The sequence below is a fragment of the Triticum urartu genome, chromosome 3A (assembly GCF_056163025.1).
Source record: "Triticum urartu cultivar PI428250 chromosome 3A, HENAU_Tu73, whole genome shotgun sequence".
Taxonomy (NCBI): domain Eukaryota; kingdom Viridiplantae; phylum Streptophyta; class Magnoliopsida; order Poales; family Poaceae; genus Triticum; species Triticum urartu.
This window is the reverse complement of record NC_141875.1, coordinates 503,596,258-503,617,201: the sequence shown is the minus strand read 5'-3', so window position 1 is coordinate 503,617,201 and position 20,944 is coordinate 503,596,258.

Below are 20,944 nucleotides of genomic sequence, written 5' to 3'. Positions count from 1 at the left end.
CGTTGAGCATGTGCTCAGATTGTCTGAGTACTGCAATCGCTTGAATCGAGTGGGGGTTAATCTTCCAGATGAGATAGTGATGGTTCTACATAGTCACTGCCACCAAGCTATTGGAGCTTCATGATGAACTATAACATATCAGGGATAGACATGATGATCCTTGAGCAACTCGCGATGTTTGACACCGCGAAAGTAGAAATCAAGTAGGAGCATCAATTGTTGATGGTTAAACCACTAGTTTCAAGAAGGGCAAGGGAAAGAAGGGATACTTCATGAGACGGCAAATCAGTTGCTGCTCTAGTGAAGAAACCCAAGGTTGAACCAAACCCGAGACTAAGTGCTTCTATAATGAGGGGAACGGTCACTGAAGCAGAACTACCCTACATACTTGGTAGATGAGAAGGCTGGCAAGGTCGACAGAAGTATTTTGGATATACGTCATATTATTGTGTACTTTACTAGTACTCCTAGTAGCACCAGGGTAATAAATACCGGTTCGGTTGCTAAGCGTTAGTAACTCGAAATAAAAGGCTGCGGAGACTAGCTAAAGGTGAGATGACGATATGTGTTGGAAGTGTTTCCAAGGTTGATGTGATCAAACATCGCACGCTCCCTCTACCATCGGGATTGGTGTTAAATCGAAATAATTGTTATTTGGTGTTTGCGTTGAGCATAGACATGATTGGATTATGTTTATCGCCACACGGTTATTCATTTAAGGAGAATAATGGTTACTCTGTTTATTTGAATAATACCTTCAATGGTCTTGCACATAAAATGAATGGTTTATTGAATCTCGATTGTAGTGATACACATGTTCATGCCAAAAGATATAAGATAGTAATGATAGTACCACATACTTGTGGCACTGCCATTTGAGTCATGTTGGTATAAAACGCATGAAGAAGCTCCATGTTGATGGATCTTTGGACTCACTCGTTTTTGAAAAGATTGAGACATGCGAACCATGTCTATTGGTAGATATGCATGAAGAAACTCCATGCAGATGGATCGTTTGGACTCACTTGATTTTGAATCACTTGAGACATGCAAATCATACCACATGGGCAAGATGACTGAAAGGCCTCGTTTTTAGTAAGATGGAACAAGAAAGCAACTTGTTGGAAGTAATACATTTTGATGTGTGCAGTCCAATGAGTGCTGAGGCACGCAGTGGATATCGTTATGTTCTTACTTCACATATGATTTGAGTAGATGCTGAGTATATTTACTTGATGAAACACAAGTCTGAATTATTGAAAGGTTTAAGTAATTTCAGAGTGAAGTTGAAGATCGTCGTGACAAGATGATAAAATGTCTATGATATGATCATAGAGATGAATATCTGAGTTACGAGTTTGGCACACAATTAAGACATTGTGGAAATTGTTTCACAACTAATACCGCCTGGACCACCATAGTATGATGGTGTGTCCGAACATCACAACTGCACCCTATTGGATATGGTGCATACCATGATGTCTCTTATCGAACTACCACTATCGTTTATGGGTTAGGCATTAGAGATAACCGCACTCACTTTAAATAGGGCACCACACAATTCCGTTGAGACGACACCGTATGAACTATGGTTTAGAGAAACCTAAGTTGTTGTTTCTTAAAAGTTTGGGGCTGCGATGCTTATGTGAAAAAGTTTCAGGATGATAAGATCGAACCCAAAGCGGATAAATGCATCTTCATAGAATAACCAAAAATAGTTGGGTATACCTCCTATTTCAGATCCGGAAGCAAAAGTGATTGTTTCTAGAAACGGGTACTTTCTCGAGGAAAAGTTTCTCTTGAAAGAATTGAGTGGGAGGATGGTGGAGACTTGATGAGGTTATTGAACCGTCACTTCAACTAGTGTGTAGCAGGGCACATGAAGTTGTTCCTGTGGCACCTACACCAATTGAAGTGGAAGCTTATGATAGTGATCATGAAACTTCGGATCAAGTCACTACCAAACCTCATAGGTCGACAAGGATGCATACTACTTCAGAGTGGTATGTAATCCTGTCTTGGAAGTCATGTTGCTAGACAACAATGAACCTACGAGCTATGGAGAAGTGATGGTGGGCCCAGATTCCGAAGAATGGCTCGAGGCCATAAAATCCGAGAGAGAATCCATGTATAAAAGAAAGTATAGACTTTGAAAGAACCACTTGATGGTCGTAAGGCTGTTGGGTGCAGATAGATTTTAAAAGGAAGACAGACAATGATGGTAAGTGTCACCATTAAGAAAGCTCGACTTGTCGTTAAGATGTTTCCCGACAAGTTCAAGGAGTTGACTACGATGAGACTTTCTCACTCGTAGCGATGCTAAGAGTCTGTTGGAATTATGTTAGCAGTTACTGCATTATTTATGAAATCTTGCAGATAGGATGTAAAAAACATTGTTTCCTCGACATTTTTCTTGAGGAAAGGTTGTATGTGATACAACCAGAAGGTTCAATCCTGAAAGATGCTGACAAGTATGCAAAGCTCCAGCAATCCTTCTAAGGACTGGAGTAAGCATCTTGAAGTTGGAATGTACGCTTTGATGAGATGATCAAAGATTTTGGGTTCATACAAAGTTTATGAGAAACTTGTATTTCCAAAGAAGTGAGTGGAAGCACTATAGAATTTTTGATGAGTATATGTTGTTAACATATTGTTGATCAGAAATGATGTAGAATTTCTGGAAAGCATACAGGGTTATTTGAAAAGTGTTTTTCAATGGAAAACCTGGATTAAGCTACTTGAACATTGAGCATCAAGATCTATAAGGATAGATCAAAACGCTTAATAGTACTTTCAAATGAATACATACCGTGACAAGATTTTGAAAGAGTTCAAAATAGATCAGCAAAGAAGGAGTTCTTGGCTGTGTTACAAGGTGTGAGTATTGAGTAAGACTCAAGACCTGACCACGGTATAAGAGAGAGAAAGGACGAAGTTCGTCCCCTATGCTTTAGACGTAGGCTCTAAAATATGCTATGCTGTCTACCGCACCTGAAGTGTGCCTTGCCATGAGTTAGTCAAGGGGTACAAGAGTGATCCAGGAATGGATCACATGACAGCGGTCGAACTTATCCTTAGTAACTAGTGGACTAAGGAATTTTCTCGATTATGGAGGTGATAAAAGAGTTCGTCGTAAAGGGTTACGTCGATGCAAACTTTGACACTAATCCGGATGACTCTGAGTAGTAAACTGGATTCGTATAGTAGAGCAGTTATTTGGAATAGCTCCAAGTAGCGCGTGGTAGCTGCATCTACAAGATGACATAGATATTTGTAAAGCACACATGGATCTGAAAGGTTCAGACCCGTTGACTAATAACCTCTCTCACAAGCGAGATATGAACAAACCCCATGGGTGTTGGATTCGTTACAATCACATAGTGATGTGAACTAGATTATTGACACTAGTGCAAGTGGGAGACTGTTGCAATATGCCCTAGAGGCAATAATAAAATGGTTATTATTATATTTCCTTGTTCATGATAATTATCTATTGTTCATGCTATAATTGTATTAACCGGAAACCATAATACATGTGTGAATACATAGATCGTAATATGTCCCTAGTAAGCCTGACCATGGACATTGGATGTCGTTGATAACGGGATCACATCATTAGGAGAATGATGTGATGGACAAGACCCAATCCTAAGCATAGCACAAGATCATATAGTTCGTCTGCTAAAGCTTTTCTAATGTCAAGTATCATTTCCTTAGACCATGAGATTGTGGAACTCACGGATACCGTAGGAATGCTTTGGGTGTGCCAAACGTCACAACGTAACTGGGTGGCTATAAAGGCACACTACGGGTATCTCCGAAAGTGTCTGTTGAGTTGGCACGAATCAAGACTGGGATTTGTCACTCCGTGTGACAGAGAGGTATCTCTGGGCCCACTCGGTAATGCATCATCATAATGAGCTCAATGTGACTAATGAGTTAACCACAGGATCATGCATTACGGAACGAGTAAAGAGACTTGCCGGTAACGAGATTGAATGAGGTATGGGGATACCGACAGTCGAATCTCGGGCAAGTAACATACCGATAGACAAAGGGAATTGTATACGGGATTGATTGAATCCCCGACATCGTGGTTCATCCGATGAGATCATCGTGGAACATGTGGGAGCCAATACGGGTATCCAGATCCTGCTATTGGTTATTGGCCGGAGGTTGTCTCGGTCATGTCTGCATGGTTCCCGAACCCGTAGGGTCTACACACTTAAGGTTCGGTGACGCTAGAGTTGTTATGGGAAATAGTATGTGGTTACCGAAGGATGTTCGGAGTCCCGTATGAGATCCCGGACATGACGAGGAACTCCGGAATGGTCCGGAGGTGAAGATCGATATATTGGACGAAGGGTATTGGATTCCGGAATTGTTCTGGGAGTACCGGGTGACGACCAGCGTGACCGAAAGGTGTTTCGGAGGCGCCGGCAAGCGTTGGGGGGCCTTATGGGCCAAGGGGAGGGGCACACCAACCCACTAAGGGGTTGTGCGCCCCTCCCACCCCTCTCACGTAAAGTGGAGAGGTGGGGGCACCTCCCCTAGGGCAGCCACCCTCCCGGCTTGGGTGGCAAGTTTCCTAGGGGTTGGGGGCGCCCAAACCCATCTAGGGTTTCCCCTGTGGCCGCCGCCCCTCCCCTAGGGAACCCTAGGGTGCCTCCTCCACCCCCTTCCCCCTATATATAGTGAGGTAGATAGAGGGCAGCCGCACCCCTTCCCTAGCGCAGCCCCTCCCTCCTCCAACTCTTCCTTCTCCTCCATAGTGCTTGGCGAAGCCCTGCCGGAGAACCACGAGCTCCACCACCACCACGCCGTCGTTCTGCCGGAGCTTTCCCTCAACTTCTCCTCTCCTCTTGCTGGATCAAGAAGGAGGAGACGTCCCTGGGCTGTACGTGTGTTGAACGTGGAGGCGCCGTCCGTTCGGCGCTAGATCGGATCTTCCGCGATTTGAATCGCTGCGAGTACGACTCCATCAACCGTGTTCTTGTAACGCTTCCGCTTAGCGATCCTAAAGGGTATGAAGATGCACTCCCTCTCTCTCGTTGCTAGCGTCTCCTAGATTGATCTTGGTGACACGTAGGAAAATTTTGAATTTCTGCTACGATCCCTAACAGTGGCATCATGAGCTATGTCTATGCGTAGATTCTATGCACGAGTAGAACACAAAGTAGTTGTGGGCGATGATTTGCTTGTTGTTACTAGTCTTATCTTGATTCGGCGACATTGTGGGATGAAGCGGCCCGGACCGACCTTACACGTACACTTACGTGAGACAGGTTCCACCGACTGACATCCACTTGATGCATAAGGTGGTTGGCGAGTGTCTGTCTCTCCCACTTTAGTCGGATCGGATTCGATGAAAATGGTCCTTATGAAGGGTAAATAGCAATTGGCATATCACCGCTGTGGTTTTGCGTAGGTAAGAAACGTTCTTGCTAGAAACCCATAGCAACCACGTAAAACATGCAACAACAATTAGAGGACGTCTAACTTGTTTTTGCAGGGTATGCTATGTGATGTGATATGGCCAAAAGGATGTGATGAATGATATATGTGATGTATGAGATTGATCATGTTCTTGTAATAGGAATCACGACTTGCATGTCGATGAGTATGAAAACCGGCAGGAGCCATAGGAGTTGTCTTAATTTATTTATGACCTGCGTGTCAATGAAAATGCCATGTAATTACTTTACTTTATTGCTAACCGTTAGCCATAGTAGTAGAAGTAATAGTTGGCGAGGCAACTTCATGAAGACACGATGATGGAGATCATGGTGTAATGCCGGTGACGATGGTGTTCATGCCGCGCCTCAAAGATGGAGATCAAAGGCGCAAGATGATATTGGCCATATCATGTCACTTTATGATTTGCATGTGATGTTTGTCATGTTTACATCTTATTTGCTTAGAACGACGGTAGCATAAATAAGATGATCCCTCGCAATAATTTCAAGAAAGTGTCCCCCCTAACTGTGCACCGTTGCTAAGGTCCGTTGTTCTGAAGCACCACATGATGATCGGGTGTGATAGGTTCTAACGTTCGCATACAACGGGTGTAAGCCAGATTTACACACGCAATACACTTAGGTTAACTTGACGAGCCTAGCATGTACAGACATGGCCTCGAAACACGGAAGATCGAAAGGTCGAACATGAGTCGTATAGTGGATACGATCAATATGAAGATGTTCACCGATGATGACTAGTCCGTCTCACGTGATGATCGGACACGGCCTAGTTGACTCGGATCATATCACTTAGATGACTAGAGGGATGTCTATCTAAGTGGGAGTTCATTGAATAATTTGATTAGACTAGTAAGCGTGCACGTGCAACGCACGTCGTGATCAAACCATGTCAAATTCATGCGAGTATACAATTTTGAATTCATACTATAGGATGACCCTTTCTCTATAAACATAAGAATACCTACAAACCCATAAATTATCTTTTCACGATGCCAATCATGCCACCAAGAAATTAGAAGAAAATGTCACAAATCAACTGGCTGAACTTCTCCACAGAGAATGTAAGGGCATAACCTATTGAGTCTATTGTATAGTAAAAATGGAATCAAATACCCTATGAAGATTTTAGAGTTTTTACTGTCTTGGGTGAAAATCAAAGGAACATATAAACATTGTCCAAGCATACATGGTGTCAATGCAAAGTTGGAACAAAGATACACAAAAAAACAGTAGTCTTGGCATAACTAAATTAGTTTTCTTCTTGGATTCGGCGGTAGATCGGATCTTCCGCGATTTGAATCGCTGCGAGTACGACTCCATCAACTATGTTCTTGTAACGCTTCCGCTTAGCGATCTTCAAGGGTATGAAGATGCACTCCCTCTCTCTCGTTGCTAGCATCTCCTAGATTGATCTTGGTGACACGTAGGAAAATTTTGAATTTCTGCTACGATCCCCAACACCGACCTGGTCGCTGAATGAGCCCTCTCTGCCAGGCACGTATAAAGTGCCTCAGTTGATCAAGAAGAGGTTGCCATTGGGCTTTGTTCAGTTTTTTGATGGCCAGCTGGAGCCCGAGGTATTGACGGGGGAACTCTCCTATGGGACATTGGAGTAGGTTCTGCACTCGAGCTCTATCTTCTGCATCATCGGTGATTAGTATGGATGAGGATTTGATGTAGTTTACTCTCATACCGGATGCTTCACCAAAGATTTCCAAAGCACTCCTGACGAAATCCAAGTCTTGCGCCGATGGTCTCACAAAGAATGCCACATCGTCTGCATAGATTGACAATCTTTGCATGGCCGATATTCCGGTGTAGTTACTTAGAACCCCCTCTTGTAGAGCTCGTCATTGCGATGGAGGCACTCACAGCGATCATTGCCAAGGTGGTTCACAATAAACCATCACCGCCCATAGAAGCTTCTACTTGTTTCTTGGTGAGATACCTTGACTCCCCCATTGGTATTAGGACAGATCTCTCTTCTGATCAAAGCAAGGGCAAATCTATCATAACATATGATAATTGTCCTAGTAGGCCACATGCGATAACAAGCGTTCAACCCAAGTGGAGCACTCCAAACGTTGGCTGAGTAAAACTGTGCATTGGCGGCTCATATGCAGATGGTGGTTCAACGGGTGCCGGTATGGTCTTGAGAGATGATAAGGGTACTTTCATTTTCTCGTCTTGCGGGCAAATTTTCTCATGTCGTGAATCCCTTAAAGCCGAACCGTGTGCGTGTGTGGAGGGTCTCTTGTTGGCTATACGGAGAAGTGATCTTCCAGTCATGATCGAGATGGAGTCTCTTATTGGAGTGAAAGTTGATCCAGGGAAAAGAGGTGGATAGATCAATCTAAGCATCACTTATTAAGGAGATTAGATACCTTATGTCTCTTCGGAAATCATATATTACTCATATCAGTCATGGCCGAAATAAGATTAGTGATAGCTTAGCTAAGTTTGCTCGTTTAGAAGGCAGAACCATGACTTGGATCGGTTCGGGGCCTTTCATTGCTACAGAACTAGTTGCGATTGATTGTATGAACCTTTTGAGTTGAGCAATACATTATTTTACCCACAAAAAAAGAGTGATTTTTGTTTTTTTTGTCATGAAAACATGATATCAACACAAGTTAATGTCTTAGTGATCTAGCCAAAACTACTTTATCGAACTAACCACATGATGTATGTGGTAAGCAACCTAAAAAAACTTTCTCGGACTAGTAGAGCATCATTTTGGAATTGATGTAACCTGTTGCCGTTTTCTTGTAGGAATGGAACATTTTTCTCAATATACAGAAAATATTAGTTGCCTGCCATTTTCATTAAGGTGGAGAAAGAGTTAAATTACATGATTTAGGTGAAGAAGAACATCCTCTTGATCACCCAAAGAAAAAATAAACGGCACACACTGTCTAGCAATTCCGCTACTCCTCTCTAAACCATGCCTCAATCTGCCTTGCAAGTAGTCACTGTTTATGCTCTTCCACCACCGTTACTACAACCTTTTGCACCGCCGCAACCTCACCCTAAAAAACCCTAGAATTCCTTTCAAGCCATATTATGTGTAGCCCCACAATCAAAATCGTAGCTAGCTCCTTCATTCTAGCACGCGACAACCTTTCCTCCATTGAACACCACCACTCTCTCACATGATCGTCTGTATAGGTGTAAATTGTGTAAGCCTGAAACCATGCAACAAGCGAAACCAGAAGTACCTCGCGAATGAGCACTGAACCAACAGGTGATCGATAGACCCAGGAGCCTAATCACAAAGAGGGCAACATGCAGGGTGAGGGAGCCCCTTCTAGCGAGACGGTCCATCGTCCAACATCGATTCCTCACGACCAACCAAGTAAAAACTTGTTCCTTCGATGGTGAATGATTTTCAAAAGCGCTTTTGCATAGTTGGTGCTCTCGGTGCCAAAGAAGTATGTGAGGTACGCCTTACATTTTGCTCTGTGAACACTGAGCGGATTTCGCCCCGGCGGTCGGCCTTCATGGGGCATCCCTGATTCCCAAAAATGAGAACCCCCACACGCGGGCGGGCCGCCCCAGTATACTGGCTTCGTGCCCCTTCTTTTGTTAGATGGTAGGAAAACCATTTCTTGTAAGGTGCGTCAGGTTTTTGGCCAGTTTTCTTGTACAATTTAGCGCTTTTTAGCTCATTCTTTTATTTTTGACCTTTTTTTTAACTTCAGCCATTTTTTATGGAAAAAGTGTTTATGGTTTAGAGAATTACAAGAATTAAAAAAGGTCTTAAAATTTAAATAAAGATCGCAAACATAGAAATATTCATGAATTTTTAAAGTGATGAGAATTCTAAAAATGTGTTTCTAAAGTATTTAAAAATATTCATGAATTATTAAACTCTTCTTGAATTCTTAAAATATTAATTAGAGTATGGCAGGTGTTCGTGAATTTTTAAAGTGTCCATGAACTTTAAAAAATATTCACAAAATGCTCATATATTAAAAATATCTCATCAATAAATTATTAATAAAATTTTAAAGATACAAAATTTTAAAATCACAAATTTTCAAGAAAAAATTATGTTTTAAAAAATGAATAACAATGTAAAAGGAGAGAGAATAAATGGGGGAAGGAGAGAACAGAAAAATGAAAAAGGGGAACAAAAAGTAAAAAAAAGTGCAAAAGCAGAAAAAGCTCAATAATAGGAAGAAAACCAAAAAAAGTTAGAAGAACATTTCGACGAAAACCATCAGTTCTCAGTTGTCCCATGTACCGTCCAAAATATCATTAGAACCGACGATACAGTTGTTAGCGCTAAGGTCCGTAGTAGGTTACCTTTGCATCTTTTCTTATGGTGACAGGTGGCGGATCGGAGGTTGTTCATTTGTGCTATTTTTCTTCTTATATTCCCTTTTTTAATGATTTATCTCCAATCGTGTGTTGAAATCCCATTTTCATCATTGTGTTTCCTATGTCAAGATCTTCAGAATTAGATCCATGTCGATAGGTTTTGATGAACTTTTTTCTGACAAAATATGTGCTCTAAACTGCAGTAACCCGTGTTTCAAAAATGTACCAAATTGTGCTTCAAGCCATACTTAAATGTTTTTTTTAGGACAAAGTTGTGCTTTCATGCAGCATGTCCTTCTCGCATCAAAGCATAATTGTGTTTCACCTTTTTCAGAAAAAGCATTATTGTACTTCACTTTTCAACGAAGCACAACTGTGCTCATCACTCTTTTCAAAAAAGCGCAGTTGTGCTATCACGTTAGAAGCATAACTGTGCTTCCGTGAAGCACTAGTGTGCTTTCACGTACCTGCCGGTTTTTTCTTTCAGCAAGAGAAATAAAAAACTAAAAATAGAAGGAAAAAACCCGGAAAAAAATCCCGATGCAAGAAGCATCCAACGCACGCCCTTGTGGCGCGCGCCACATATGACTCGAAAAAGTGTCCGGTAGTTTCGTCACATTAGGGGTAACCTCCCCATTAGCTGCTCCCATATTTTTTGGAAATTTTGAAAAGATTCCTTTTGGTTATCGAGTTTGGTTTCTCTGGCTTTTTTGGACCGGGTTTTTTTGGGGTGGGGGTGGGGGTTCACTTGTGTTTGAATTTATTCATTCACTTGCACTTTCGTTCGTGTTTTTTAAAATCCATGAACATTTTTTCATCCTGAATTTTCTCAAACTCATGAATACTTTACAATGTTTTCTTTTTTATTAAAAATATGAATACTTTTCAAATTCATGATTACTTTTTAATCTTGTTAATGTTTTTTCATTGAACATTTTTTGAATACGCAAACATTTTTTAACTTTTGAACTATTTTGCCAATTTTATGTACTTTTTTAAATTCATGAACTTTTTTGTATTACACACATATTTTTTTTCAAATTAACTAAAGAAAACAACTGGTTTATTTGACATAACAAACTAGCGATAGGCACGCGATTTGCTTTGGAACCGGTGATAGCTGCTACCTCTTGAGCACTGCGTTGGTTTTCCTTGAAGAGAAAAGGGTGATGCAACAAAATAACGTAAGTATTTCCCTCAGTTTTTGAGAACCAATGTATCAATCCAATAGTAGGCTATGCGCTAGTCTCTCGCAGCACAAAACAAATAAATCCTCGCAACCAACGCGATAAGAGATTGTCAATCCCTACACGGTCACTTATGAGAGTGAGATTTGATTGATATGATAAGATAATATTTTCGGTATTTTTATGATAAAAATGCAAAATAAAATAAAAGTGAATGTGCGTTATATCGACTAGAGGGGGGTGAATAGACGATTTTTATGAATTCTTCATTGAGGAATTTGCAGGTGAGGAAATTCCTTAGCGAAGAACTACTAACAGCGGAATAAGTACTCAAAAGTAAACATAACAGAACACAAGCATAGTCATCATGATGAAATGAAGACAGGCACAGAGTACAGAAAGCGTAAGCACATGATAACACAGGATGAAGACAAACAGACTGAAGAAATTGAACTGAGGAAATTGAGAAAATCTTCAGTCAAAGTCTTCAAACACAGTTATGAAGAAATTAAAGAGTTGAGGAAATAGAACCAGTAAGCTTGGTGAAGACAATGATTTGGTAGACCAGTTCCAACTGCTGTCTCAGTTGTACGTCTGATTAGGGCGGCTAGGTATTTAAACCTGTGGACATACAGTCCCGAACACCCAGTCCTGAACACGCAGCTCAGGACACTCAGTCCTCACCGTATTCCCCTTGAGCTGAGGTCACACAGACCTCGCCCAATCACTCGTGGTAAGTCTTCAGATGACTTCTGAACCTTCACAAACTTGCTCACTCGGCGATCCACAATTCCTCTTGGATGCTCTAGACCATGACGCCTAACCGTCTGGAAGAAGCACAGTCTTCAACGGTAACAAGCGTCGGATCCACGCAGGATCAATCTCTTCAGTGATGCTCAATCACTTGGGGTTTGTAGGTGTTTGGGTTTGGGTTTTCCTCACTTGATGATTTTCGCTCAAAGTCCTCGGAGGATGGGATGCTATCAAATGACAAGTGTTAGTTTTTCTCGGAGCAGCCAACCCGCTAGTGGTTGTAGGGGCGGCTATTTATAACCTAGGGAGCAGCCCGACATGATAAGACATAAATGCCCTTCAATGATATGACCGTTAGGTGGATAGATATTTTGGGACAGCTGGCGCATAGCACAGCAACGGTCGGAATTTTGAGTGGCGAAATCCTCAAGGCTATCATGTTCCTCACTGTGTATGCAATCCGCACTGGCGAATTCCTTACTCCTCAGTCAAAATAAATTCCTCAGAGACCAGAAGAACTTCGTCTCTGTCACTAAAGAATATGACTGGACTGTATGAGATTTTGAGTTGAGCATCACATGGAAATTTTTTCTTAGTATTTTATCGACCCCCTTTAACAGTACGGTGTTTCCTATGACTCAAGAAAGAGAAAATGAAACTACAAAAAAAAGTCTTCACGCTTTATGTTCCTCGAATGAATACCAAGTCTTCAAGGTCACATCAATTTCTTCACTTTCAAAGTCTTCAGAAAGTCTTCAGAAATCCAAAGTCTTCAGTCGAAGAACTTCATTTTTAGGGGTCAAATTTCTCTGTAAATATCAAACTCCTCATAGACTTATAGACCAGTGCACACTCACAAACGCATTAGTCCCTTAACCTATAAGTCTTCAATACATCAAAATCACTAAGGGGCACTAGATGCACTTACAATTTCCCCCTTTTTGGTGATTGATGACAATATAGATTAAGTTTTCAACGGGGATAAACATATGAAGTGTAAATACTGATATTGAGGAATTTGATTGCAAGATATAGAAGAACTCCCCCTGAATATGTGCATGGTGAGGTATTTGCTTTTGAAGCATTGCACACTTGAAGAGTAGAATCATGGAGATCTCCCCCTATATCTTGTAATTCATACACGCATTTGACATATCACAATGAAGAATTTGAAATGCATGATGAAATATGATGACTGATGTAATTCAGCATGTGTGCATTAGCATATATGAGGAATAAGCATGCAGAAAAACATATCGAAAGTATCAGAGCACCATCGGGTTTAAGTTTACAACTCGATCCAATAAAGTCTCAGAAGAACGAGAGTTGTAACTTAACAAAAAACGCCCATATAGAAAGACCCGCTTGAAGACTAACTCAAAATTCTCCCCCTTTGTCATCAAATGACCAGAAGGATCGAATATGAGGACTAACGCCCCTGAAGAATATCAAGTTGATGAAGGAGCGCCAACGTTGTTTGGGTCGTTTGTCATGGAAGGGCCTGCCGCATTGTCGTCCAAGTCTTCGTACTCGTCAGTATCGCGCGATGATGAATATGAGCTGGACACCAAAGAAGGAACCTTGACCTTCTTGAATTTCTTCGGTGGAGGTGCAGACCAATCAAAATCTTCCTTGAGACCCATTTTATTGAGATCTTCTTCACCATACAGATGTGACAGTATTGCCCAGGTGCGACCATAAACTTCATGGAGGTAGTAATGATTTTTCTTCACTGCATTGTGTGTAGCAGTCATGTTGTGAAGAAATGAACCAAACTGACGCTTAACCCATTTATGATTTCGATCCACCTTCTGGTGAAGACTAAGCAGAAGCTCACAATCAGTCATCACACGAGGAGCAGTGGCTTGAGGAGTAGACTTGGGTGCATTGGCAGAGTCATGTGTGGCAGAGTCATCATTGGTGGAATAAGATGCAACCTTGCGAAATTGTCCATCCAATGGACGAATGCCTTCATCTATAACAGTTGGTGCCTTGCCCTTTTCATCAACCGAGGAATAGGTCCGCTTGAGGACTTCAATCGGGGGCAAGTAGCTGAGGTGATTCTGAAAATCAGCTTTGTAGTTGAGTGAAGACCTTGTCTTGAGGAATCTCATAATCCAAGGTGCATAAGGCTTCAGCTCAAACGGAGAAAGTGCAACATTTGCCAGAGTCCTGATGAAGAAATCGTGATAATTAACAGGAATGCCATGAACGATATTGAATACCAGATTCTTCATGATGCCAACAATTTCCTCATCTTATGAGTCGTGGCCTTTGATGGGACTCATTGTCCTCGTTAGAATGCGATAGATAGTTCTGGGCACATATAGTAATTCCTTCACGAGGAATTTGGTTCGTGGGGCCTGACCTGGCTTCAAAGGTTTCATCAGAACTTGCATGTAGTGATTTGTAAGCTCAGGTTCACTGTAAATGCAACGAGCTTCTTCAAGGGGAGGACTGAGTGGTAAGGCACGAAGCAATTCAATAGCTGGTGCTGTGTAGTGAGTGTTCTCAGACATCCAGTTCAGCACCCATGAATTGACATCTTCAGAATCTCCTGTGATGTGCAGTGTTGAATAAAATTGAAGAATCAGTTCTTCATTCCAATCACAGATGTCAGAGCAGAAATTTAACAGTCCAGCATCGTGAAGAACACTGAGGACTGGCATGAAGCACGGTAGAGATTCCATATCCACGTGAGGAATGTGCTCATGGTAGAAGATTTTGTTTTTGTTGAACAGCACTGAGGAATAGAAATTGGCTTGGCTGGCTGTCCAGGAACGCCTCTTCCTAATGCGAGCAGAGTTATAAGGGTTGTAGTCTGTGAAGAATACGTGCTCGCCGAAGAAATCATCAGCCTTGAATTTTTGCTTCCCGGAGAATGGATCCTTTGGCTTGGGTAGAGGAGTGTCAGTGAGTTGCATCACGACCTCAGGAATCTCAATCACAGGTTCTTCGGGCTGAGGAATTTCTGGTTCCTCTTCAGTTGTAGTCTGCGTCTTCATATGTTTAGCAGCAGCAGTTTCTTCAGCACTAGTGGATGGAATTTCTTCACGTACAGATGAAGTGGGGTGAGTTTCTTCAGAGCCCATTTGAATAGTTTGTGCAGGGGACTGAGGTATTTGCTGCAATGGTGTGAACATTTGAGAGTTTGGATGATGACTTTCCTAGAATTCATCACTGGTGTGGAGCAACCAACGTCCACATTTTCATCTTCCATTTCTTCAACGCCAGCCTCTTCAGCAGTGAACTGAGGCAGAGGCGAGGAAATGACACGTGTTGAAGGGATCTCATCCACTTTAATTTCTTCATCCAACTGCTCTGACGAAACAGCAGAAGGAGTTTCTTCATCAGATCTGCTGGGGATCACATATTCTTCATCGAAAGGGACAAGGTCCTTTGATGGCATGGTAGAGAGAGGAACAGTATCAATGGGATTTTCAAACGAGCTGGTCAAAGGCTTCATCTTCTTCGGAGCTGAAGAATCTGAAGTAGCTGATGCTTTCCTTTTCTTCACTGTTGCACGCTCTGCAGCCTTGGTTTTCTTCACATCTGATGCAGATGGAAGGATCAGGGTTGGTGTTGGCTCAGGAGGATCAGAGGAATCTGGTTGATTTTCTTCAGACAGAACTGATGCAGTTTCCCTGATTTCTTCATATTCTTCAGGTGCACCACTAGTGGATGCCCTGCCAATTTCTTCAGCGGCTGGTATGCAGTCATCAGCCCTGGAACTCACATTTTCTTCAGCAGCCTAATTTTCATCAGTGGTGCTGGCATGTTCTTCAGTCGGCTGAGCAGATGCTTCAGCCTGAGGAACTTCCTGTTGCGTTGGGGCTGCAACATTTGAGGTGAAGTTATCCGCAAATTTCACAAAGCGCACCTTGGCTCAAAGCCAGTCAGTGTGGTATGCTTCAAATTCATCACTGAGTTTCTTGATCTCAGTTTGAACATCGACAAGTTCTTCAGTTGTCATAGAGACAACGTTTTTCTTCAGATAGCGCTCCTTCTTGTACTGCGCTTTCTTGATCTGCCTGGCCTTCTCATATTTCCATTTTTCTTCTTGTATGAAGTGGGTCAGCATGTGACTTTGGCCAGGAGTCAGCTTGAAGTCAGGCATGGGAGTGTTGGGGTCCTTGTGCCAAATATCAATGTATTCGAGGATCAACTTTGGATCCAAAAGTAGTGGCACATCTGTTTCCTTGGCTCTAGCGGCCCTGACTTGCCTATCTCTGATGATTTCAGCAAGTTCATCATCATCAGCTTCGTCTTCTTCAGACGACACTTGGAAGGCGACCTACTTTTTCTGAGGACTAGGGCGAGGACCTCGTCCAGCAGTGGCCTTTGTCTTCAGTAGAGCGGGTCCCCTTGAAGAATTTGGTGCAGCTGAGGAACTAGCTAAAGCTCCTAAGGCAATTGAGACGCATGTGGTACTTTGACATGTGGCGAGATGCACAGGTGCAGAGGACTTTGTCAGAGCATCTGAGGACTTGTGAGGAGCTGAGGATTTGGAAGGAACAGGAGCAACATGAGAAGTTGGCCTTGAGGGCTTTGAAGATTCTGCCCGCGAGGGCATTGCCGAGCAACTTGGCCTTGAAACCACTGAAGGTGAAGCACTTGGCTTGTGCGCAGTCTTCTTTGACATGGCCTTCTTAGGATTGACAGAGGCCTCAGCGGCAGCAGCAGCAGCAGAGTCTTCATTGAATTTCCTCACAGCTTCTTTGGCTTGTTTAGCCAACTTGGCTTGGCGCTTGGCCCATTTATCAGGATAATCCTCACCACGCTTGAGGCTGGTGGGATCAGCTATTTGACCAGGTGCCAATGGAGGTCTTGGGCATGGAGGATTGAGTGCGAATTTCTTCATGTATTTGGGAGTGACATATCTGTACTCTCTCCACTCTCTAGCCCATCTCCTCTCTATCTTCTGAATGCGCACCTTGCGCTGATTTTTGTCTTCCTCGGGAGGTGTGTAGTACCCAGCATATATTTCATCAGGGATCTCAAACGCTGTGTTGACCTCAGCCCTCTTTCCTCCTTTCTGTGGCTTCTTACCGTCAGCCATTTTCTTCAGTTGAGGAATTTGAACAATTGAATTCTCTGAAGAAGTATGCAACTTTTCTTCGAGGAACGCTGCAAATGAGTTAAGTTGATGAGAACCTAGTGATTCAGCAGCTGACATGAGTACCTGTGAACAGAGTATAGTTGCGAGGAATTTGGAGAGGTCATATGCGTTCTCAGAAGGTTTTATAAAGAACAAGTTTGAGCAATTTGACCAGATAAGTCTTGAAGAATTTCACTAAGCGTTCTTAGTCCTAGGTTCCAGATTTGTACAGATCCGAAATCCACACAATTGAGGAATCTTGAAGAGAAATTCGCAGCTTAGAGAAATGAATCAAGAACAAATGATATGAGAGGTGTTTTAGTGTGTGAAGATATGAAGAAAAACACCTTTGAAGATTTTGTAGATAATCATTCGAATCAATGAGGGCAGTAAAAGTAACTTTTAATTACCCTGAACGAAGAACACGATGAACTGGAGTGAGGAGATGTGAAGTTCGTCAGTGCGGATCTTCCACGCCCTAACTTGGCGGAGGAAGACAGCTACGGCGGCGGCGGAGTGAAGATTTCCGCGACCGGCGCGAGTACGGCGGTGACGAGGTCGAGGCAGTGAAGCTCTTCCTCACCGGCGATGATGAAGTAGCGGCGGCGCTAGGGTTTGAGAAGCTCGAGCTGGAGAGAGGTCGAGCAGAGTGAAAGACGTGAGGAAGGGGAGAGGGGTATTTATAGCCATGGTGAAAACCGGTCGCCTGAAGAATTTGGACGAACGTGCCCCTGACCCTTCTCCTTCGCATGACATGTGCCACCCACGTACTGAGAAGTGGAAATCGTGTTAGATCGTGGGTGAGTGGATAAGTATGTCGTGGGATGCGGAACGGTTTGAGCAGCAACACCAAAAAATTGGATAAGATAAGTTAAAAGTTCCGTTCGCAATTTTTTCAGCTGACAAGGACACAGTGAAGATTTTGAACGAGTTTCAAATAGAACGCACATGAAGAATTTGTGAACAGATTGGGTTGAGTATAGCATAGAGGGGGAAGGGTCCGATCACATTCACTTAGCAGAAAAACCAACTTAAAGAAGTAGCCATAAGTGAATGCTGTAGAGGACATAAACTCATATATATATAGCCAATGAAGAAAAACAACGGAAACAGTGAATACAATGCAAATTTGAAGAATATAAACAACTGAGGAATTTCAAGTTTTGGTGGTGGCGTGACCCACCGTATAAGAATGATGATTTCAGACACCGTGTATAATTATCGTAGGGTTCTGAGAATCAAATTCTTCGTTAATTTCTTCACACTTAGAGTGTTATTCTTCATTGATTGAAGAAAAACATTTCTTCATGTGTTGCACATCTAAGTCATCAATTTTGCATAAGTGTTAGGATGAGTGTCCTTTTCAAAGAACATTCGAAGATTCTAGGATATTTAGCTCACACCGCAACTTGCTAAATCTCTTCTCACCCAAGGGCTTTGTGAAGATATCGGCTAGCTGTTCTTCAGTCTTCACATGCTCAATAAAAATTTCGCCCTTCAACACATGATCACGAAGAAAATGATGACGAATCTGAATGTGCTTAGTCTTCGAGTGCTGAAATGGGTTGTGAGCAATCTTGATGACACTCTCATTGTCACAGAAGAGAGGCACATTCTTCATGTTGACGCCGTAGTCCTTGAGAGTTTGCTTCATCCATAGCAATTGAGCACAGCAAGAACCAGCGGCAATATACTCAGCTTCAGCAGTAGATAGTGATACGCAGTTCTGTTTCTTCGAGGACCAACAGACCAAAGATCGTCCAAGGAAATGGCATGTACCAGATGTTGACTTGCGGTCCACACGATCACCAGCATAGTCAGAGTCAGAATATCCAATGAGATCAAAAGCCGAGCCCTTGGGGTACCATAATCCAAGTGTTGATGTGTGAGCTAGATATCGAAGAATATGCTTCACAGCCTTATGGTGTGATTCCTTCGGTGTAGGTTGAAATTGGGCACACATGCAAACACTAAGCATTATATCTGTCCTAGATGCACATAAGTACAATAAAGAACCAATCATGGAGCGGTATACCTTATGATCAAAGTCAATACCATTTTCATCAGTGCACATATGGCCATTTGTGAGCATAGGAATTTTGACGCCTTTACAATCTTGCATGCCAAATTTCCTCAGTACATCCTTGAGGTATTTCTCCTGAGATATGAATATGCCATTGCATTGTTGACGAATTTGAAGATCTAAGAAGAATTTTAATTCTCCCATCATAGACATTTGATATTCTTCACTCATCATGTAGGCAAATTCATCACTATAACGTTGGTCAGTACAACCAAAGATAATATCATCAACATATACTTGGCACACAAACAATTCACCATCATAAGATTTAGTGAAAAGAGTAGGGTCGAGTGAACCGGGTTTGAAGCCTTTCTTCATGAAGAATTCCTTCAAGGTATCATACCACGCCCGTGGGGCCTGCTTGAGGCCATAGAGGGCCTTGTTGAGTCTGAAGACTTTGTGAGGATTCTTTGGATCTTCAAAACCTGGGGGTTGAGCAACATATACTTATTCCTCAAGCTTACCATTGAGGAATGCACTTTCCACATCCATTTGATATAAAGTGATATCATGATGGTTAGCATAAGCAAGTAATATGCGAATAGCCTCAAGTCTAGCAACAGGTGCAAAAGTTTCATCGAAATCAATTCCTTCAACCTATGTGTAGCCTTGAGCTATGAGACGTGCCTTATTCCTCACCACAAGGCCATTTTTCATCTTGCTTGTTGCGGTAGATCCACTTTGTGCCAATGATATTGTGCTTGCGAGGATCTGGACGTTTGACCAGTTCCCAGACATTGTTGAGCTCGAACTGATGTAATTCTTCTTGCATGGCCTGAATCCACTCAGGCTCCAAAAATGCTTCATCTACCTTAGTGGGCTCTGTGATAGAGACAAAAGCATAGTGCCCACAAAAGTTAGATAAAAATGTGAAGTTTTTGAGCGTGTGAGAGGACCTGGCGCTTTGATGTCATTGATAATATTTTCAACTTGCACTTTTTTTGCAATGCGAGGATGAGCTGGTTGCCGTTGAGGAATTTGATCAACATTCTCTTTAGCACCATTTTCTTCAGTATTTTCTTTAGGTGCATTAGCTCCACGTTCTTCATGTTCTGGAATGAATTCTTCAGTAGGAATGACATCCTCAGTAGCATTGAACTTGATAGTTTCCTCAGGTGCTGGTTCATCTATCACAGTAGGTAGGTGCTCTATTTGCAAGCCATTAGTTTCATCGAACCGTACATCTACAGTTTCAACAACCTTGTGAAGAACGTTGTTGAAGACTCTGTAGGTGTGCGAGTCCTTTTCGTAACCAAGCATAAAACCTTCATGTGCTTTCGGTGCAAATTTTGAGTTGTGATGAGGATCTCTAATCCAACATTTAGCACTGAAGACTTTGAAATAACTTACATTGGGTTTCTTATCAGTGAGGAGTTCATAGGCAGTCTTCTTGAAGAATTTGTGAAGATATACTCTGTTGATGATGTGGCACGCAGTATGAATTGCCTCAATCCAGAAACGACGAGGTGTTTTGTATTCATCAAGCATAGTGCAATCCATCTCAGCAAGAGTCCTGTTCTTGCGCTCCATGATGCCGTTCTGCTGAGGAGTATAAGGAGCAGATAACTCATGGATAATACCAAGTTCATCAAGACAGTCATCTAGACCAGAATTCTTGAACTCGGTTCCATTGTCACTTCTGATGTGCTTGATCTTCACACCAAAGTTGGTTGAAGCCCTCGAGGAAAATCGTTTGAAGACTTCCTGCACTTCATGTTTGTAAGTAACAATGTGTACCCATGTGTATCGAGAGTAATCATCAACAATAACAAAACCATATAGAGATGCATCATTTGTATCAGCAGAATAATGATTAGGGCCGAAGAGATCCATGTGAAGCAATTCAAATGGACGAGTAGTGGTCATGATAGTCTTCGCTGGATGCTTAGCCTTTGTCATCTTCCCAGCTTCACAGGCTCCGCATAGGTGATCCTTGAGGAATTTGACATTCTCGATGCCGATGACATGCTTCTTATTCGCAAGCGTGTGCAGATTCCTTATGCCTGCATGACCAAGTCGT